Genomic DNA, 10,748 nt, shown 5'->3' with positions numbered 1-10,748 from the left:
TAATCCTTCTCCCTGGGTATGGTCCTACTCTGAAGCTCAGACCATGACTGATTGCCTGAACAGCTGGCTTACACAACAGGAAAATTAAAAGCTCACTTTTGTTTTCTGCACTCTGTACCTCCTCCTATGTGGGGGAAGAAAAAAGAGAGGGATAAAATCAATAATGAATAGTTTTGCAATTTGTTCAGATGCAGAGAATTTCTTTCCCAGGGCCAGGAACAGAACTAGAAACCATTTTTTAATCAACACAATAAAGCTTGGCCTCATTATTCTGCCTCTATGAATTCAATGCTACTGCCATACTGGCATTGTTGCTGTGGCACCTGCAGCATAAGAGGCTCAATTATAAGACCAGCTATTTAAAAGCATGAGAGGTCACAGGATCTGTAGTTTTTCCTCAATACATTCCTATATTTTTCATTTTCATTTTTTAATGCTAATTATCCCCTCGTTAAAGCTTTGAAACAAATTATTTTTTTCCATTCCACATTGGATCCCCTAACAGCAGGTGAGAGCTGCAGTTCTGCTTGCTTTTACCATGGAGCCCACTCTGGTTTATGGAATTTCAATCTGCAAGGAAACTGCATAAAAGTCAAAGTTATTACCCTGTATGGAAAAAAGATTATTCAAAGGCAATTATGCTATTTTCGCTGTTAATGATCTTAATTCAAGGTTTTCATCAAAGCTCATTACAGTGTAGATACAAAATTCTTCCTATGGGCTCTCCAGGGCCCTGTTTGGAAGCTCAAGGACTTCGTAAAGACTCCAGGGATGTAGTTTGTTACAAAGTTATGGTAAAAACTAAAGAAAAGTAATTTCCAACTTTTTACTGTCTGTTAGGTTTTTGCACATTCCAGCTTGAGCCACAGGAGATGGCCAAGTCAATTTGCCCTTATCATTTTCTCTGAGTGTGGCTGAAGTTCTCACAGTCTCCAGATTAATGCATTGGATTTATCAAGTATTAGCTGTTCTCAGTGCATTTCAATGGACTTGTCTTAGAATTCAGCTAATTGGCTCAGGGAGGGCAGCATGGGGAAACAAATAGAGCCAAACAAACAAAAAAAACAAAAGCAAAACCCCAAAACCAAAAAAGTAAAATCTAACCAAAAACCTTGTGAGAACCCTATGTTTTATAGCATAATTTGTACATATATAGAGTAAAATATACATATATATATATATATATATGCTTTGTATATATTTTCCATTTTCAGTCATGTTCCTGATTCTGTTTTTGTACTATAATTTTTCTTTAAACACAGTACTGCCAGTATAGTGAGGATTCTCAGTTGTTACTAAAAGAAGGGTGAGTTATAAGCTTGAATAGTGTTGTGGGAGTATGAATCAGTATTTAAGGTCAAAAAGTTGTTGGTTTTTAAATTCTAGTTTTGGTTTTGTGCTCCCATACATGTAAGTGAATTTTCACTATGATTAAATCAACCCAGAGGAAAATGGAAAGTGAAGCAGACCACATGAATTTCAGAGCAGGCAGACATAATCATCTGATATCCCCCAGAGCTCTGACCCAGTTATTAGGTACAGGAATTAACTTTGTACTTGTAGAGCCCCAGAATTTTCCAGACTGCATTTTTGAAAAGTTGGACCTTATATTATATTTTTTTGAAAAGCATGAGGACAATTTACCAGCATTTACTCCTCTATGTGAGAACTATGAAAACTGGGACATACCAAAAAGTTAAATTTTTCTTAGCTTACCATATAAATACAAAAGCACCTAAATGGAACATGCCATTTTCTACAAAGCTTCTCAATAGTTTAATATATTCTTCTAAACTTATTGCAGAACCATGAGAGTTTCAATGCAGAAGTTGATCAATGCATTAAAGAAAAATGAGAATTTCACTAGAACTCCCCATTCAAAACAGGGATAATGAAATCAAACTTCCAGTTTTTTCTCTGGTTGCTCAAGGCCAACCAAATTTGAGCATCCCAGTGGATGAAGGTTGTACAATCCCTCTGGTCACCTGCTCCAGTGGTTGACCTCTCTCATGGCCAAAATATTTTTCTTGCACACACCAGAAATCTTCTTTGCTGAAAATGCTGACTGAAGAGACTGAATTTCCTGATGTCCAAGCTTCAAAAATCCTACAAGACACTCTGCTCTACTGCTGTCAAGCCTGTTATAAGAGTTGAGGAAGTTGTTAACAAAAATTGAGAGAAAAGAGACAGAGAACTGGGCACAGATGATAAATGCATATTTCCTGTTTTGCTCCATGGTGGGATCATACACGCACAATTGGGTAGCTACCAACAAGAGAATGTGAGTTCAAACAGGGTTTTCAATTGTTGAATGTTTGACTCCACAGAGATTATGTTACCTATTTACCATGGCTTTCTGTGACCTCTAGCAGATTGTGGAGCCCAGCAGTAGACAAAGGTCCTGAGATGCCCCTCTAACCCCTCCTAAGTTTTAATATGATTCTTTGACATGGAGTAAGGGAGTTTTTTTGCTGATTTCACAGACTAGCATACAACCAATGGTGCAGCAAAGATCAGAGAGGGTTAGTCCTTGGCTCCTGATGTCCAGCCATAGAAATGAAGTCTGAAGAAATTGGGGATGTATGCCTAGCTAACATGCAAGCTAACACACATACAGAATTTCAGACTTTAGGGAATGGATAATAAAGCTATTTTGTATCTACAGTCTAGATAAAAAGATCACCAGTAATATACAATCTCAAAATATTTGTTGTGTTATGTATGTCTATATTAGATACAAAGATAGACACAACACTGTAAGAAAATGAAAATTTTATTAGCACGGGTTGTGCAGATTTATTGTATTTTAGCTTTGTCTAAATTGGAAAAAAAATTAATAGAAATAATGAGAAAGTCATTCCAACTTCTGTCCCATTAGATATGTTGTAATTCTTATTCTGTGATTTTAATATTGACATATAACAAACCAAAGTTATTTCTCATGCCACTATACCCACAACAATGCACCCAAAGTAGCTGAGCCTCATGAAAATTGTATATTTAGTTCTATTTCTTGTTTCAGAATAAGAAACACTCCAGAACTTTTAAAATACTGAGAAAAATATGCCAAACCATTCACAAACACTTCTTTCAAGCCACCAGCTCAATTTATGCCAATTTATATCATACTGCCATTTCAAATCTGTGCAAGTCTCTCCCCAGTGACACTCCAGTCCCTGAAGGGAGAAAGGCTTGAAGTGTAAATATTTAAAGCTGAGCTGAGTTTATACTTTGCAGGGGCACAGGGTTTGGATAACAATATCAAACTCTGGCAACAAATCTGTTTGCCTTTGAAAACATGACAGAATCTTTTGAATTTCTGAAGGATAGCAGCATGGTAGATCACTGCCTGTGGGCAGCAGCTTTATTGACCTGTGGAGCAGGAGATGGTGTTGCTGTGCTGAGCATCCTTGCAGTGGGCTGTGATAGATCTGGTGAAATTAAACCAAATGATGCTTTGGTGCCTGAGCTCTGAGTGCTGAGATGAGAACTTCACAATAACTTTCAGGTTAGCTGAGGGGAGTGTAATAGGTCTCAGCAGAGCACTCGATGCTTTTCACAGAACTTTTAAATTCATCCCATGAACTACTTTGGTTTCTAAATAGATAATTTAGTTTTTCCTCAAACAACGTAGTTCAACATGTTCCTGGAAGTCATATTGAAAAATCTGTTTATAGGAATTGTTCCACAGCAAGGGCAGAATGCCCCTGAAGGCCCAGCTACAGTGAGGTGCTCTGTTTCACAGGAAGTCCCTTTAAATTTCATTTTTGTTGCAAAGAAAAATTGTAAATATAAAAGTTTATAGCTGAACAATAAATAGGATAGAAAGACACATACATGTAGCAATAGACTAATATGCATCTGAGTAAATTATGATGCTGTATTCTTGCCACAGCCAAAAATACTGCAGGTTTTTATCCTGAAAAGCTCAGGTGATCCCTTGAGAAAATTAGTGTTAACATTCAGAGGAACTCATGCTTTGGTGATGGATACTCACTGAGAATTCAGGACACCCAGGAAGATGTTAATGAACTATTCCAGCTTAAAAACAGCAGCAACTGGTTTGTTGACTGGTTCTATGTATAAATCTGGCTTCAAGTCCTAGCAGGGCAGCCAGACTTACTGACTGCCTGGAGTCTCCATGAGTTAAGACAACTGCTTGTAGAAAATCCAGATTGCCAGGCTCTTCTACACCCACATGAGTGCCTGGCTACTGCATTCACCTAGTTACAGATATGATGCTTCCTAGAAAAAAAACAACAAAACCACTCAAGCAACTAATCTGATGAAGCTGAAGGAAGAATTCAGCATCTTCCTGCTAGCAAACACCCTCACAGGGCTCAGAAAAATTCCTCATTCTAAAGGTTTGGCATTTAGTATGATAAACTAATATTCTTTTCCAGCAAATGTTCTTAGTTTTTAATCACATAACAAAACAGTACTTTGTTTCAACAATAGGAAGGCTAGATCTGACAAGCTGTTTTTTCTAAAAATGAGTCACTGTTTTATTATTTTGGTTCTGAGGCCTAAGTACAAAAATACACTGTTCATTGCCTATAGACATCCCAATACTTTTCCCTGAAGTATCAAACCAGATAAAATACTTATTTTCTTTGTCAACATACTTTGGGCAAAAGTCTTTTGGAGACTTTATTATGACTCCCTTTTTTTATTTCCCTCTGAGGCAGTGAAGAGGGAGAGGAAGGATGAGTACACTGTTTAAAGTGTTGGCTGGGCAGTCTGGAGTGGGCTCCAGCATCACTTGAATGCCTGGGCACTGCATCAGTGTGCAGGTAAGGGGGTGGAAGAAAAATTTCCTCCAGCACTCTGGGTGCTGCTGGTGGACTCAGGACATTTTGCATGCCTGGCAAAGAGCAAACCAATCTGAAATGATGACATCTTGTACAAAGTGCTCTTGGCTTAAGTTCTATCACAGCATAATAATCTGAAAGGAAAAGCTTTTAACCATACAGCAGTCTCCTTTTATTCACCTGGTTTCCATTTAAAATATTTACTATCCACAGTTTATTGCTGGGCAATAAACTCTGTGGCTTAAGGGTGAGAGGGGTTTGGTTTCCCGTGTTTTCCACAGTGGTGCTGACAACTTACAGCCTGTGGAACCCCTGTGGGCACTACAAAGAACATTCAAGAAAAGCCTTGCTTTCCTTGCTTTCCACATGCCCAGAGGACCATTTGTTTGCTGCACAGATAGAATGAGCAAGGAAGCACATTAGTTTTTATCAAAAACCACACTAAAATATCCTATAACAAAAAGGCTGGAAAAAATATAATTTAAGTACAGACAGAGAGATTGTACACTGAAAGGCTGATGTCTGAACTTTTGCCAATCTTTACCTTTTTATCTTTGTTTTAGAGATAGAATAGCATTCATTTGATTTGAAAAGCAGTTTTACAGGGCTTTATTTACCAATATGTTTTGTTAGAAACCTGTCTCTGGGTGGTAAAAAATTTTTCAAGTTCTAATAGTTCCATTTATCTAAAAGCAGACTTTGAATTCACAGTTGCAAGACAGACTTAATAGTTTTTGCTTTCCAGCAATCTACCTTTTGTACTTAGGAGGCTGATTAATTTGGAGTGGTCAACCTGCAAGACTGCAAAACCAATAGGACTCAAAAAACAGCCCTGTGCCTAGGTTTCATCAAGGGCAGCAGTATTTGCTCCTCACATTTTCATTTTTAGTTTACAGAAAAATTTCTTTGAATTCTGGATTAATGAATCAATAAAAGGACATTTTAATTGCTATTGAAAACTGCTCTATTTTACTTGCAACATCTTCTGTAGTTTTGGAATAATAAAATAACAAAAAGTGTGTTATTGATAACAAGTAAAGAAAATATGTTATCAATAACATGATTCTATTGAAGATGTTGGTTTGACAGACATGAGTTCAGCCAATTTAGCAAGTAGTTTATAACCCTGTTCTAACATTTTACATTTTATCTTGCCTTATGAAGAAATTAGCCATTAGGCAAAATTGTGAGTCATTATTTCACTTTCTTGTAAGTGAAAACTGAGAACAAAAGATGGTAAACTGCTGATCTCCATGGATACCTGCTCCTTTCATAATACAGGTACTTTTATGATACTTATTTTGAGGAAAAAGTGTAAATTATCTGATAAAATACTCTTCTTTGGGGGAGAAAAACCCCACAATTTTTACATCTCCCTAAGCCTCAAGAAACCAAGAATAAATTCTTTTTCTCAACACGGTGAGTGGCAAAACTCTCGGATGAATTGGGAGGGGGAGGGTAGGATTTAAAGGTTTTTCAATCATTTGACTTTTTTTTTTAGATCAAAAATTTCCATTTGCCAAGATTACCATTACTATTAGTTTGCAGGGGTTTATTAAAAAAAAACACATTGATGCAGTGTGATTTGCAAAGTCTCAGCATAAACCAGTGACTTCCTAGTGCAAGGCTGTGGCATTAACAGGGACCTGATTTCACCCCAGTGATCCCTCTCTGCTCCAGATGACACAGTGGAATGGCACACCTCTGTATTTGAAGCTGCTGTACATGAAGTAAGTGAGAAAGTAAGTCTGGAACAGTGCTGCCAGCAGAACCTTAAACTCTGTTCAATCAATATTTCTCTTTTTCTGTTGTCTGAACAACCTGACTGTGAGGTCTTTGCACTCATGGTAACAGGAACTTTATCTCTGTTAATGTCAGCTGCAATTTTTTTCTAATTTTTTTTTTTAATTGTTTGGGTTTTGATTTTGTTTCTTTTGGGAGGGGTGGGGGGAAGGGATGTTTTGTTTTGTTTTGTTTTTTCTTTTTGGAGGGTCTTAACCTAAGGATCTAGACTACCAGAATGTCATTCCCTGAGTTGAAGCAGGTATCTTTCATAAAGAATTGGACCTCTAGCAAATAAGTTATTGTTAAATTTGGCTGCTTTTTTGGTAGCCACTCCATACACTCACAAACTGATCCTTCTGTAAAGATTATTCTTATCAAATACTAACATTAAAATTTGTGAATCCATTTTTTCATCCCTGTACTCATTGCTGGCTCTATCCAATTACCAAGCTAAGTGTTGCTTCTTTTGGGTAAAGTCAATCTAGGAGTTCTAGAAACAGAAACACTTCCCCATGAAGAGCTCTAGATTTTTCTAGATGATAATATTTTATATTTTAAAAGGTGGTTTTGTGTTAAAATAGTTGGACATGAGAGATGGCAAATTTTTCAGCAGGAAAAAATATTCCAAAAGAATAAAAGCAAACCTGGCCACGTCCCATCCAACAGTAAGCAGTTGTGGACTACTTTGATTCTTGCTAAAGAATAATGTTGGGTTTAGGACATGACAGTTTCCTTTGCAATCTTTTCAGGTCAAGAGAATTATTTATTTCTAGTATAAATTATCCGACTGAAAAAGTAGAGTCTGTATTTGTGAGCAAACAATACTGTGTTTGGGCATGATTAATGCCATGATTCTCTCATTATTTTATTCATAAAAAGGGAAAAAAAACATATATGGTAGAGAAGAGGAAGTACAACACACTGTAAAGAGAATTTTTAAATGTTGGTCTCATGCTGCCTTGGGCCAAGGACAAGTTTTGCAATGTGTTTTATGCACACTGACTTAGCTAATTCCAGGTCTTTTGCTCTTTCCAGTCCTGGAAATACAAATCCCAGCATGCATGGCATGGTTAACTGTGGCATTCAGACTGATTTACACAGGCCACCTTATCTGCTTTACCAGCTGTGCACTGTCTTTACATCACAGTGCATTCCAAGGCAGGTGAACTTCATTTCCATCACATTTGGTGTAGAAAAGAGACTGTACTTGTGCAGCATCTGCTCAAGGTGAATGAGACATAAATGGGGCATAGTCTGAAATCCACCCAAAAAGTGGCATTCTGATACTCTGTGTAATGCTAACCCTCCTCAAGACACACTGAAACCTTAAAGTCTCCATCATTGTTAATTCCCCTCTGTAGAAAACAAAAATTGAAGAGCATAAATAAAAATATTAAATAATAAATCAGAGTGGAGGACAATAAAAAGCCCACAGAAAATCAAATTGCAGAATATTAAAAAGGGCCTGGTAATGTGGTAAACAAATGTCACTATCAATCACTTGGCATGAGGGACATTGCATCTGGCTGTTCTCATCCTGGATTAATAGTGTACTGGGGGGCAGCTGGGGAAACACTCCATCAGTCCACATGCAAGGTGAGAAGGATGGACAATGACAGAGTGCTCACAGTCACTGCACCTTTAAAAAGGTGTTTTTAAAATAGCTTCTCCTTGAAGATGTTTAGGGTTTTTGGTTTGATTTGGTTAAGAAATGAAAACCAATACCTTCAGAACTAGTAAGAAATATCTAATTAGTCTGCAGAAAGACCAGTTTCAGAAGAGATGTAGTTTTGCTAATGAAGCTAAAGGGATCCGATGTCTTCCTTCACAATTTTACTGACAGGAGCCAGCCTGATACACTGCATGCTAGTTTTCTGATGCAGAAATGCTTGCACAACTGCACAGTTCTTCAGGATTACCATATTTCCTTAAATCTCATGGATTTTCTAGTCCAAATTAAATGTGCTCACCACGTAGTACAGATAGGGTTGTTGTTGTTGTTATTATTATTGTTGTTATTATTATTACTATTATTATTACCATCATAAATTTAGGAAGTGGTATTGTTTAAGAGAAACAAGAGCTGCCTCCTGGGGCATTTCAGCATTGCAGTTGATTCCCCTGTCATGCATGAAATGGAACTGATGAAAGTGGGGATCCCCAGCACGTATCTTATCCCCACTTGCCTCACTTTTTTCTCCCTAAGCACGAAAATTTATGACTTGCAGAATGCAAAAATTGGCATGCAAACAAATATTTAGGATAAGTAGTTTGTAATCATTTTGTGTGCAGAAGAAAAATTAACTGTTATCTAGAATTAGTGAGATATCTGACAATGTATAGACCCACAGTTTAATATTTCTACCTGTAGAACACTCTAAGCCAGGGAAATCACAGCTTTAACAGTTCAGTCTCAAAAGACATCTAATCATATTATTTATATAAAACAAAGATAAATATATTTGTGTGGATTTATTTCTTAGTCACTGCCTTTCTGCATTTCATGGCATTATTTAATCAAAATCAAAATCACAAGAGAATGTCAAGATTTAACTACCAGTCAATAATCCCACAAGTATTAAAGGCTACATCCTTTCTCCCCTTGCCTGAGGATTGTATAAGCCTATTCTAATATTTATTCCTAAAAACTGGCAAGCGGAAGAATGGGTTCCTGAGAAAGGTAAGAATAGATTTAGGGTAAGCTTTTTAAACAGCTTTGAACTGTGGCAGTCTATTAGGACTAAGCTTCAAAAGGCATATTATTAATCTTTTTTATGTGAAGGCATAATGGCCAGTGCTCATTAATGTTTTTTCAGCTATTTATGGCCTTATTCTTATCAGATGTATTTTTATGATTGTTATTATTATCATAATTGATAATTTATTATCCAGAAGTCCTCTGGAAGAGTCTATGCTGGCCCTAAAGTCACTACCAGCCTATGTTGAAAACCCTGATTTTGTAGGTAGATTAAATAAATAATTAATTTTCCCAGTTGCTGAAGCTCAGAGAAAATACTTTTACCTTCTCATCTGTGCCTCATTGAAGTCACAGACATTAGTAATTTTTTTTTTCATTAGGCTAAATTAAAGCACATTTTTTTCTCCCTACCTTCACACACTTCAAAGGAGCTAAAATTCAAAATGCAATGGACACACTCAGGCAACAAAAATGATTATTCACTGGTATTCCCGTTTTGCAGCTGGCAAATGTGAACATATGAAATGTGTAGTGGCTGATAATGGTACTAATGGGACAGATGTATTTTCACACTGATTCTGCCAAAAAGTAAGAAAACAAGCTGGATTTTTTCATCTGCTTCTGTGTGATACATTTGATGCCCCAGTGGACATGTTAATTAGCAATACTTTTTGAAGATTCCTTGAGACCTGGCATCCTGACCATGGAAAAAAGACCTAATCCTGGAATGAAGAAAGCTCTTGGCATGGACCACAATAGCTTAATTTCCCCCTTTTAAGACCTAATTTATTCCAAATACAAATCCCCAGCTTCAGCTAAGTGGAACACATTCCCCATTTTCCCTCTGCCCCTGCTGTCCAAGTCCCCTGCTGTCTTCCTTCACCTCCTGGAGTGCACATGCCAGCTGGTGAGCACTCTGTGGGACAGGCACCTGGTACCTGTGCAAAGCCAAGGCTGTTCTGCACTGCTGAACTGGGCAGAGCACACCTGCAGCATCAGAGCACTGGCACAGCAGCCCTTCTGGGCAGGATATTGTTTCCATGTCTCCAAAGCTACACAGCAGCAGAGGGCTTCTTTGAGAATTTTCACATCAAATTCCACCAGAACTGAGAGCTGAGCAAGCCTGTGGAGCTCATTGGAAATGTGGCTGAAAAGTGGCAGAAATAAAGTAATGATTTTTAGATGTTTATGAAGATATGCTGTATCTTTTCACTTGTGCTGAAACAAATCTCACAACCTGAAGAGGGTTCTCTTATTCTCTTGGTGAAACCCAAAGGCTATATCTTACTGGTCAGAATTAGAAGCCAGGGAAAATATGAAGTTTCTTATGGTAATGTTGAGGGTGTGGAGCAGGGAATAGCCTCCTTAGGATCACTTGGAGGGGCCTGAAGCCAAGTTCTATAAGTTATGTATAACCTTGAGACTCAGTAACATGGAAGACATGAAAACATCAG

The sequence above is a fragment of the Oenanthe melanoleuca genome, chromosome 2, assembly GCF_029582105.1.
Source record: "Oenanthe melanoleuca isolate GR-GAL-2019-014 chromosome 2, OMel1.0, whole genome shotgun sequence".
Lineage (NCBI taxonomy): Eukaryota > Metazoa > Chordata > Aves > Passeriformes > Muscicapidae > Oenanthe > Oenanthe melanoleuca.
This window is presented reverse-complemented; position numbering follows the sequence as displayed.